Source organism: Triticum aestivum, chromosome 5D (assembly GCF_018294505.1).
Source record: "Triticum aestivum cultivar Chinese Spring chromosome 5D, IWGSC CS RefSeq v2.1, whole genome shotgun sequence".
In the NCBI taxonomy this organism is placed as follows: domain Eukaryota; kingdom Viridiplantae; phylum Streptophyta; class Magnoliopsida; order Poales; family Poaceae; genus Triticum; species Triticum aestivum.
Window position 1 is genome coordinate 15,730,953 of NC_057808.1, and position 11,575 is coordinate 15,742,527.

Below are 11,575 nucleotides of genomic sequence, written 5' to 3' on the forward strand. Positions count from 1 at the left end.
TAAAAAAAGAAACAGAGAAGGAAAAGCAATCAAAAAAGAAAAAAAATACAACGGAGACACTGTCAAAGCCCGCTATCTTGCTCCCTCCATATGCTCTAGATGACCAGAGAGATAAAAGCGTTCATAATTTTGTTTTGCTCACCCTGCATTCTTGACCAAGCATCCTGCCACCAGGCCTGGAGAGCAAGAGTAGTAGGGAGTGACATCGTTTCAGAATCATTATAAAAATAAAAATAAAATACCTAAAGGCCGTAAATAGAAAAGAACACAAAATTCTTGAGTATTCACCGAGGCATCTATATGTAAATCTGGAAGAGACAAAAATCAAAGACATGACAACATAAAACAGGATAGAGAAATTCATCCAGACCACATGGACATGTTGGCTGCGTGTATGAGTCAAATGTATACAGAAACAAGACCAAGAGGCCAACTTGTTGCTATTTCAATGCACACAAAGCCGTATCTTGTATGAATCTACAAAATAGCCACAGTTTATGAATAAGACGGAGCACAATTCTAAAATGTTATTCGATAGGAGCTTTGATTGCAAAACGAACAAAACGGTTATATCCTACTGTTGTTTGAGGTTTCATAATTCGAGAAGAAAAACATTATCTTTCACCAACAACACAACAATGTAACAAAACGGTTCCCCTTGTAGTGCTCGTTCTGGCCCAAGATGAGCGAACGCCTTGACTGTATGAACCGTGGACACACACAGCAGCTGGCCTGGTTGCACTCGTCCAACTTGACAGCATGCCTCGAGTGCTCGCTCAGGGTGCCCCTACTGGTCTGGTTCCGAACATGGCTCAGGATGAAGATGCCCAGCCGGTAGCACGGCTGTCAAGGCTCACCAGAGCCGGGTCTTGAACACGAAGGGCCGGTTGACCCAGCCCTGCCAGGTCTTGAACGCCTACAGCAGCAAAGGTGAATAATCCTCTCAGTTACTAAAAAATATGTGTTGAGGATTTGGGAATAGTGTCATTCCTGCAGCAGAAAAGAAATCACCAACATATCTGCCACTACTTTTTCCTGAAGATGCCACTACCTATTGTGAAGTTTAATATCAATGGACCAATACTCATTTCAAACTACGAAAATAGAATGCCGATAGAGACCAATGATATTCAACTATCAAACAATCTCATGAGTTATAAAGAGGAAGGCAAGAATATAGAAACATCTGCCCGATTTGACTACAGTTCAAACAAAACCTACATACGTATACATAGGTAGCCATATGGAGTTGTAAACCAAGACAAAGGCCACCCAAGGCAGAACATCAAACAGTGACAAAGGAACATCAAAGCATTATATAGAACACCTGGCAATACACAGAGCAGAGAGCCTAATGCTTGAACTCTGATGGAGTTATCAATATAAGCTTTAAATACTATTGTGAAGGAGCTTTACCTAGGCTGTAGCACCAGAGTAGATGAATCCAAACAAAACTAACCATTGTAATTAAGTCCCAAGAGCCTAGTATTTAGAAACCTATAACTCTGGGTGAACACAAGATCATTCATACAGTCGATCCGCTAATAACTAAGCAACACGTAGTAGTTATCTTCCTGCTAGTAAAGAGAGCCAACCAAACAATGAATATGCCTAGGCTTCAGAGAAAAAAATTGCCTGAAGGAATAACCTTGGCAGATAACTTATAAATACACCTCGAAAATCATCACCAAGTTTAACAGGTACGTGTTACTTTAAATCAAGAGAACACAAAAGGATCATGTAACATGGTTCTTACCTTCTACCATTTTGGAAATTATTGTACGCTGAAATCTACAGCTTCTGCTAGACAATGAACATATGTTAAGAAGAAAAGTATAGTTTAGGAAGGTGTGCATAACAAAATATGGAGCGCACGTCCCCTCCCCCATTCTCTTCTACCCTGTAATGACAGAGAGTAAAATTCCCCAGTTCTTCGGCTCTCTATGAATCAAGCTTTTGTTCCTAGGATGCACAACCAATAAAAAGCATTACAATTTTATAAGGCACGAACAACTGTACCTTGAAGCACGATCAACATGCAGGACCTAGCTCGTAATTCTATTTAGGAATCATCATCTTCATAAAGTAACAAGTAAACTTGGTCATCCATGCACCGACTGTAGCTTGCTTGCTAATTTTCACCTATGTCACAAATAAGACAATCATGTTCAAACGGAAGGTGAAAGCAGTACACATTCAGTTTCTTATTTAATTTAGTACACTGATAAAATCTCTATGAAGAAGCAGACCAACTGCTGGAAATAAACTGGCATGGAACAAAATCAGTGCCACAAAACCATATAGACATGCATGCTTCGGCCTTGCAGATGATGACTGGGATATGAAAAAAAGATAGAAAAATGCATTGAAAGCTTGGACCTAAAATGTAGATTACCCCTTTGATCTACCGATGGGAAATACACGTAAGCGTCAACCAAATGCAATCACAGTCAAGTATGATTTCTTTAATCTATTTAGGGTGTTTTTCACGTACTGTGCAAGTAGCAGGGGGATGTTCTTCAGTAACAACATCTTATTAGCTTCAGATGACGCCCATTGACACTATACAGCTAATTTAAGTTAAGTTGTGATCCTAATATTTGGGTAAAAAATCACATGGAAAGCTCAAACTGAACAGGGATTATCGATCTGCATATTATAACCTACCAAAGTTACCATGACAATGCAGATAGTCTGGAGGCTAACTTAAGAATGTAAAAAAAAATATTATAGACATTTCATGACATCAAGCAATTACGGGTTGCGCTTTTAAACAGAAAATACATGATGGATCATTGCATACAGCTATGATTATAAAGGTACACTATGTTTTCTAACAAATGAAAAGACAATTTTTACCGTCTATAATTATAATTCAATTCTTTATCGATAAGAAAGCAACCATCGTTGTGGATATCTTTATATGCTTCCAGTGATCCTGTGAGCATATGCTAATACTCCTTAACATAAATCTCACTTGTCATCGCCATCGTCACTGTCTTGCTGGAATAACATCCTCTATCTGCAAACTGAAATAATAGCAACATCAAATCCATCTTGAAGGTCTCACCCTGGACCTTCCCCCTGTTGATCTGCACAGGCATGGCATTCCATTAAGCAAGCAAACTCAACAATCCACACCATGCATATAATATCTCAAGTAAACTTCTTCAGGAAATTCACAGCACACTTCAACCCACTTGATTTATACACATGAACTTAACGGGATATGAGCATTTACACACAACAATTCATGGTTAATGTGGAACTGAAGCGACAATTTGAGACAATCAAAATCTTACCTTAATGAATAAGCCGGGCAAGGAGGAGACTTCATGGGCAACCACTTGTGTACTCTGAACAACAAAATGACCATATTCATTAAATATCACATTCAGCATACCCTCAAATCGACTGATGTAGATTATTGGTCTAATCTGCAAAAAGAAAAGCAAACAGGGGCTCTTCTCCTTGTGCGGACGTGTACTGAATTGGAAGGTTGACTTGCCTAAAGTATTGCCCAACGACAGCAGGCATAGCACTGACCCAAACATGCAGTTACAGCTAATCAAAAGAGGAAAGCAACAGGAAGGAAGAATGAACCTACGGACGCGTGGGCTGTACAGAGCCATCTCTGGCCCAGCGCGGTATGAACGATGATCAGCTGTTCCTTCCGGTGACCCTCTCTCGGCCGCCGCCGCACATCCCTCTCCTCTTTCCTCTCTATTTCTCCCTCCTCTCCTTCCTTCTCTCTCTCCCTCTCATCTTCTCTCTCTCCTATAGATCAAATCGAGCGCCGCCACCGTCGCCCTTTGACTGCAGGTCACCGCCGCCGCTGGAGAAGCTCACCTCCGTGCCCGCACGAGATGAGGAGGGGTGGGCAACGGTGGCGTAGGAGAGGAGAAGCCAGCGCTGCCGGATGCCCTGCATGGGATCCACCTTGTCTCCGGACGAGGCGCGCTCCACGGCCACCCCATCGTGCCGAGCTCTCCTAGGAGGCGACTGAGGTGGGAGGAGGAGGGGGCGGCAGCTAGGGTTGTGAGGAAGGACGATAGGAGGAGGAGAGGAGGAGGAGGGGGTCGGGCGTGGGAGGACGTGGGGTCATTTCTTTTTCTTTCGCTGCCGCTTTTTCGTTCACTGCCGCCCGAGTCGCAGGACTATTCACAGTCTGACGTGGATGCCGCGGTTGTGACTACCAACCCGCTCATCCTTTATAAATTCAATGTCTAAGAGAAACACCGATCCTGCTAATCGATGGGACAAAGCTTATCAGGTTGCTACAAGTTTACAACCAATTGGTTATTATTGTACGATTGGGTGCACACAACATTTGCTTGGAACACTTCCCCAAGAAAATTCAAGAGTAAGGTTAGACCTTATCTAGTCAAGAATAAAATGACATCAATATCAACATATTCACTTTGCACCTCAAGGCAATGGGAGAGGTTAACGCAGATCATAATGAAAAGATGTATGAGCAGGATATACCATAAGTTACATGTAAAAAGTAGCAATGGACTTATAATATAGTTTCCAGAATAATCTTAAAAAAATAAACTTGGTAAGGTAAACAATAAATTTATGATCTTTAATCTTTAGCCGACACATCAATCTTTACAACCTTAAAATATACTGATCTAAGATATTCATAGCTTGAAAGAGCAAGTAGATTTCCTACAAAAAAAAATAGAAAATAGTTAGGCGTGGTGACTGGTGAGTGGACAGACACATTAGTGTGGTCAAAAGGAACAACAACATTTTAACATGCCTACAAAAAACAGAAATACGGGAGGACACTGTAATATCATGCAAAGAAGAAATCACCTCAGACACTTTTCCCTTTTTAGGAGAACTGTATCAAACACCTGAGTTGTACAAACCAAAAATACGAAATTAGCAACTATCGGTACTTCATTCACATTCAGTTATATGAGTTCCATCATTTACAACCTGCAATATTTAACTCTTGCTAGTCCTTAGAGCTAGAAGTACACATATTAGATTGGGAGGATCACATTCAGTTAGTCCAAATTAATCAATGAACTACTCAACTAAGTTTGCTTGTGTGCACAATAATATGCACCCATCAATGATCTGGCTATGCAAACATCTATAATTTATAATTTTCTAGGATCCTCGGGTCTGAGTATACCTTCACTAAACTGCTGCTCAGGTTGGTCACCTCGGATCACATCAGTGCCTACAGCACTTTCAGTAACAGACTTGCTAAAACTTCTTACTACTGGCACGCTTTCCTGCAAAGTAGGTTCGATCAAAGAGCATCAAGGGAGAGTGAGTACCTAAAAATTCTGAAGATCTAGAACGTAACCTCCTGCATGCTTTCACTAATCCTTTGATGTTTCTTCATCATGACTGACCAGTTGAGATGACTGCAGCATCCGTTGAAGCATCATTCATGACAAGTTTCATGACGTGCATCCCGTCGTTCCTAGCATATAATGTTGTGTAGTGGTTTATGCCTATCAACAAAAGTTAGATCAAATTGAGTGTGTTTGCATACAGATTCTGAATATGCAGAAAGGGTGTTACATGCTATCCAAGATTTCGCTGTCCAGCTTAATCTTATACTGGTGGCAATAAAGGGAAAAGCATCAAAGGATTAGTTCCAGAAGTAAGTTCCTATGTTTATCATATCTACTTTTACAAAGTTAGGATGCCTATTCCTTATATGAACTGATACTTGAACTTTGTATCTGACACTGAGTACATAAGAGTTCAATTTCAGCGATGTACATTCAGTAATGTGTATAAATGTCATGCAAATACAATTGTATTCAGTAATGCTATGAAAATGTCAAAAAAAATTGCATGGAAAATGTAAGCAGAACACCTTCTACTTCTAATCTTTGTATGGAAGTGCATGATAAAATCAACAACACCCACAAGTCAAACTGGGCGTGCCTTATCCATATGCTGCACCAAGCTCTGCATCTCCAACCTCAACTACAAGACAATGTCTCCAAGGTAAAAAGGACCATCCTACTTCTATAAGTTTGCCCATGAAAATAATATATTTTTTACAGTTTAGCACAAGGAGAGAGGAGCAGGGAAATACCAGTGGAGGCAGCGGTCGTGGCGCGATCTTGGCGGAGTATACCCCGGCGGCGGCGGGAGTCGACGCAACTGGAGTCGATCTGCGGCGGAGGAGGGAATCTGAGGGACGACGACGGTGTCCGTCTCAAACTGGAACCTACAGGCGCATGGCACAATGAAAAGCAACCAATCAATATCACTGGATGGCTGGATGCAACACAGGACAAAGGGTGGATTCTGGGTCTAGTTATACCTTTATTTGGTAATTCTGGGTCTAGTTATACGTCTTAAATTAAATCAACAATGCCGCCATCTACTCAGTTTGCCTAGTTCACAAATTCTATTTCGGTGAATGGCTCCCCCGCGTGAAGCTTGAGGGCAACATCACCAACAACCTGCACACAAAGGCAGAGCAAAATTCAGTACGAGAGGAAATGGTAAATGGTCACACAAGTCAGCCAGCTTTAATTCTTTTACGTCGAAGATTTCAATGATAATACACACAGTTAATGATGATGGTGGTGACTTCCTTAATTAAGAAGGAAATGATAATGCACATGACACGCCTATCTAAGCAGGGGTTGAATAGGTGTCCTTCAGTTCAAAGTAATTCTAGGATATCGAAAAAGGAAGCAACAATCCACAAGGAAAATCATGAGTTTATGCGCAAAGAGAAAGAGGAGGTTGCTAAGTGGCTAATATCAATAAACCATTTTGTTTAAGCATATATGTTCTTGTTTACTGATGCTTTTAGTCATGAGAAAAAAAGTTCTTCCAACAGAATACTGCCTTTTCATACCAGGCCTGTGGCCAGGAAAGCTGATCATCCAAATTGGCACTGTGATGTTTAAACAATGTGCTCATGAACCCAATGAGGTAGCTCATAAATCATATGATTCTAGTGTTAGTTTTGTTTGGAAAGATGATCCACCAGACGTATTATAGAGGCTAATGTAATTGATGCTACCTAATGATATTAAAACGTCATAGTTGGCTCAAAAATAAATAAATAAATGTGGCGCTTCTGAATCTAGAAGTTCTTTTAACACAAATAGTATAATGTCACTATAGGAGTTGTCAAGATATAACTACTAGCAACAACTACATGATTGGTAAATGAGAACCAACTCTGTGCATTGCAAAGAAACAAGTGCAAACCTTTGCCATCGTTCTGTAAGGGTATTCCGTGATTCCTGCAACATGTGGTGTTATAATAACATTTGGGAATTTCAGAATTGGATCCTCTGGATCGAATGGCTCCGTCCAAGCAACATCAATGCCTAAACCACTTAAATGAACTCAAGGTGATTAAACACAGCCGTATAGTACAGTAGGCGCCCTCTGCAATATTGATGAGATATGATCCCTACAAGAACATGGCAGCTATCGAGAATGGGAGTTCTGCTGTCAGGTGCATATTTCACAGTTTTCCAAAAATCAAAAACAGATCCTATATGTAGATTGCAAAATAATATATGCACTCTGTAAGTTTTTGTCATGAAATATGTCCATTTATGTCTGTGCAAGGAGAGAAATACTAAAATATCAACTCTATGCCACGAACCTTAGTTCATGATGGATAATACCGCCAGCCCGGTACGGCTAGGTTGATAGTGGAGGACAGGCTCGAAGATAAGGCTGATTATTTCTTGTTTCATTAATATATTCTAAGAGGGTCTTCTTTACATAGAGCCAAATAATAAAAAACAGGATATCTTATTTCTGCTGGCGTAAGGGCCAGGTCACGATATCTTCCTAATTTAAATAGTTAAAACATCCCATAATTTGTGCCGATTGGGGTCGGTTATGCCTGTCACATGTGTTTCTGCAGCAAGTTTTTTTTTCCGATACCGGTTTTCTTTTTTGGAATGGAGCGGAAGAACCGAATTCAGATAAATCTCGGAAATCTCAGAATTATTCCGTCTGAACGTATTCAAATGAATTTAAATTTTTTGCGTCACAATATGTAATTTTAACCTGGCACACACACATACTCTCACGTATTCCACTGGTCACCTCACACATGCCTTTCTCCGTGTGGGGTGTGGGTTCTAACCCTCGCTGCTGCACTATTTTGCTATGCACCATTTACAGCTGAAGAAGCTGCAAACATTGATGGGACAATAGGGGAATCCCCAAGACCTCCAAGGCTGTAAGTTACGGATCTCACCACCACACGAGGCAGTGAGTTGTGATAACATATGCATGCAGAGCCTATTTGGCAGTCTTAGCATTTGAATTCATTTTTCTTTTCAAAAAAGTCGAACAGTTGCACTGTTTCTTGGGGGTCAGCGAAAGTTCTGGTCGGTTACCACTCGGAAAAAACCTTGATCTGCAGTGGTGCACACACACGGTACCCATTTTGCGGGGAACACGCGACGCTTTTTTTTTTTGCGGGGAACACACGAGGCTATATGTATGCATTTCTTTATAGATACTTTACCAAAAGAGCTGTACATACAATATCATTCCACGAACGTCTATGAATATTCTTGATATCTTTTCCTTTTGAAAACTTGGAGCAGCACGCTTGTTCTTTGAAACAAGAACATATGCTCCTGGGATCATTTTGCCATTTTCTGATGGTTATTCCAATGAATACACCAGCACAATCTGATCCTCCAACACTATTCTAAGATTAATGTTTCCTCATATACAAATTTTCTTCATACAGGATGAATCAAGAATGATGGCTTATTTATTCCGTAAAATAAATAAGTCTCAGAAGAAGATTTAAGAAATAAGAAGATGTGTAAATCTCCTACGATGCAGACAAGTATATTGGAGAAAAATACATGTACCTTTTTCAAAGCTGACAGGAACTTGTGAGCCACAATCCCAACCTATAAATATTTATAGCTTAGTAACCGCCTAACTGAAGTCAAATAGAGATATTACATTGAATAAATGAACATAGAGAAGAATTAACTGATTCATTGTTTAACGTCATGCAAGTTATAACTGTGTCAGCTTCTCGAGCGAGTTCGTACATATCTTCTGGACCACCTTTCTTGTCAACCAGCCCATCAAGATCTGCAATAGCAATATTTTGAGAGAGGAAGATAACACAACATCTAATAAGGGAATGATACTGCAACTACTGCAGCTTACCACAAGACATTGTATTTGATGACTAGTTTCTTGTTGTAGCAAGAATTTTCACTCCAAATGGTCTTAGTCTCTTGGCAATTTCCATGCCAATGGCTCCGAACCCCAGGATAAGTATCTAGCACAGTAAATACAAGTTCCTACTCAAATGGGATTTTTCTTGTGGAAAGTAGATAAAAGTAACAGTATCTAGCACAGTAAATACAAGTTTCTACTCAAATGGGATTTTTCTTGTGGAAAGTAGGTAAAAGTAACTTATACACGAAAATCATACTGTTTTCCCGCATATTGTTTCTGCAAATGGAAGGCCCAAGTCCTTCTGAATGACAGCAGTATCCATTTCTTTCTGCAAATTATGGCCGAAGTCCAAAACATGAATATTCCATTACAACTGACAGAAGTAACATATATTTATTAAACTAAAAAAAACTTATCTTCCAAATGATGGAAGCTACAAAGGTAGCTTATTTAACAAAAAACTGAGTGAATATTCTGTACAAATATATGCAACATGATGAACCATGGCTTTTCGTTGTTGAGATAGGACTTTTAGGTCCCGGGGGTCGGGGCTCCCCTTTATCCTCGCCCTCCATCCACACTGCTGACTTGGCAATCTGTGCCATTCCTGCATGTGAATGGATTTGCATACCTATGTGAACAATAAACATCCAGTAGTAAAATATTTGACAATGGAAGTGGGACGCGTAGGTCACTGCTCATCCTATACAGATTCTGCCTCAACTGTCACACCGATTGGGCACTCTTACTCAGTTTTTGTCAGACGCATGGTGCTGCACTAGAGGGTTGCTGTCCTGTCCCATCTCTGTTTATCAAGTGAAGACCAGAAAATTCTAAATGCAGGACGGTGCATGCATGGATCGATTGGACCTATTTAATTTTTCTGCGCCTTGCATCCCAAAACTAAATGACTTTTGCTGTTTGTTTGAGCTTATATATATGTTCAGCTTGACTCTAAAGTTGAACATTAAAAAACGCGTTCAAGTAAAATTCATAACCTTGTACAGCAAACCATTATTACGCACAACAATATTACCATTGATTCATCGAGTTCCAGCTAGCTCGATCAGTCCAGCCTAGGAACAGTTGTGCGTGGTGCAGAGATGGAGCGTCGATAGGAGGAGAGAGAGTATGTAAAAAGTTTGAGCTCCTTTGTGTCCCAATGAACAGTGGTGGAGGGGCACCTTTGTGTATGGTGAACCTAAAACACATGATAGAGTACATATGTGGAACTTGCTTAAGAGACTTAAGCATAACTCTGGATCGCCATGGATGGTGATCGGAGACTTCAATGAAACGACATGGCAAAGTGAACACTTCTCGAGTTCAAGAAGGTCAGAGCGGCACATGGCTGATTTCAGAGAGGCACTTGACTGGTGTGACCTCCATGACCTTGGATACCGCGGGCCAAATTGGACATACGATAACAAGCAGGTGGGAAGAGGCAATGTGAAGGCAAGATTGGACAGAGGGGTAGCCACATCGGAATGGACTAGGAGATTTCAGAATGCCCAAGTCGAGCACATCTGCTCTACCAGGTCTGACCACCTGCCACTACTGCTGCAATTCGGTAGAAGGATGGAATACAGAAGGAAAAAAGACTTCCGATACGAAGCCTTGTGGGAGAGGGAGCCGACCCTACAACCCACGGTGGAAGGATGCTGGAATAGTACGGGAGCGGCCACAACTCTACAGGAGATCCAAAAGAAGATCAATATCATGCAGAAAGAGTTGGGCAAATGGAGTACAGCAAAAATTGGTTCGATCAATCGACAGACTAGTAGTCTTCGTCAGAGGCTACATACACTAATGAATAAGCCAGTGTCGGAGGAAAATGACAGAGAGATTAGGAGGATATCAATTGAACTCGATGAAATGCTACTCAGAGAGGAAATCATGTGGCGACAGAGATCGAGAGCAACATATATACGAGAGGGAGACAGAAATACCGACTGGTTCCATTGTCAGGCCACATGGAGGAGAAAGCAAAACCAAATAATGAAGCTGAAGGACGGGCGGGGTCAATGGGTTGAAGGGAAAGAAGACCTCCAAAGGTTGTCCACAGATTTCTTCAAGGAGCTGTTTACAGAGGATACGAATGTTGTGCCGCATGACCTGCTGGGCCTGTTTTCACAAGTGGTCAGCCAAGAGACAAATGAGAAGCTTGAAATGGCTTTTACGGAGAAAGAAATCAGCGATGCCCTATTCCAAATTGGCCCACTCAAAGCTCCGGGGCCGGATGGCTTTCATGCTCGCTTTTTTCAGAGAAATTGGGGTGTACTAAAATCTGATGTGGTGAAAGCAGTTCAGGAATTCTTTAAGGATGGCGTGATGCCAAAGGGGTTGAACGACACACTCATTGTGTTAATACCAAAAGGAAATGACCCAAAATGCC

At 41.0% G+C, this 11,575-nt stretch overlaps 1 long non-coding RNA gene and 1 pseudogene across 5 annotated transcripts; both read right to left on the reverse strand.

The window, feature by feature from the left end:
- Positions 1 to 417: 417 nt before the first annotated feature.
- On the reverse strand, positions 418 to 4,063 carry LOC123119148 (uncharacterized). 5 transcript variants are annotated; one of them, XR_006458456.1, is made up of 3 exons: positions 3,608 to 4,063; positions 3,303 to 3,356; positions 418 to 3,092 (listed from the first exon to the last, which is right to left on the reverse strand). It is a non-coding gene; the product is annotated as an uncharacterized lncRNA (long non-coding RNA). The 5 variants fall into 5 exon arrangements; XR_006458455.1 differs by having other exon boundaries at positions 418 to 1,900; positions 2,020 to 3,356; XR_006458458.1 differs by having other exon boundaries at positions 418 to 916; positions 1,757 to 3,356.
- Positions 4,064 to 6,380: 2,317 nt separating this feature from the next.
- On the reverse strand, positions 6,381 to 9,785 carry LOC123120141 (D-3-phosphoglycerate dehydrogenase-like; annotated as a pseudogene).
- Between the last annotated feature and the right edge of the window lie 1,790 nt (positions 9,786 to 11,575).